The following is a 774-nucleotide window of genomic DNA, read 5'->3' as shown; positions in this document are numbered from 1 at the left end:
TGTCTGTATTGTGTGACTGACAGCAATCTGACTCCATGATAGTGCTGAATCTGCAGCTAACCACAGGATGTGATGACATACCATGTCTGTATTGTGTGAGTGACAGCAATCTGACTCTATGATAGTGCTGAATCTGCAGCTAACCGCAGGATGTGATGACACCATGTCTGTATTGTGTGACTGACAGTAGTCTGACTCTATGATAGTGCTGAATCTGCAGCTAACCACAGGATGTGATGACATACCATGTCTGTATTGTGTGAGTGACAGCAATCTCACTACATGATAGTGCTGAATCTGCAGCTAACCGCAGGATGTGATGACACCATGTCTGTATTGTGTGACTGACAGCAATCTGACTCCATGATAGTGCTGAATCTGCAGCTAACCACAGGATGTGATGACACCATGTCTGTATTGTGTGAGTGACAGCAATCTGACTCCATGATAGTGCTGAATCTGCAGCTAACCACAGGATGTGATGACATACCATGTCTGTATTGTGTGAGTGACAGTAATCTGACTACATGATAGTGCTGAATCTGCAGCTAACCGCAGGATGTGATGTATACCATGTCTGTATTGTGTGACTGACAGCAATCTCACTCCATGATAGTGCTGAATCTGCAGCTAACCACAGGATGTGATGGCACCATGTCTGTATTGTGTGAGTGACAGCAATCTGACTCCATGATAGTGCTGAATCTGCAGCTAACCGCAGGATGTGATGACATACCATGTCTGTATTGTGTGAGTGACAGTAATCTGACTACA

This window comes from Mixophyes fleayi, chromosome 7 (assembly GCF_038048845.1).
Source record: "Mixophyes fleayi isolate aMixFle1 chromosome 7, aMixFle1.hap1, whole genome shotgun sequence".
NCBI classification, from domain to species: domain Eukaryota; kingdom Metazoa; phylum Chordata; class Amphibia; order Anura; family Limnodynastidae; genus Mixophyes; species Mixophyes fleayi.
This window is presented reverse-complemented; position numbering follows the sequence as displayed.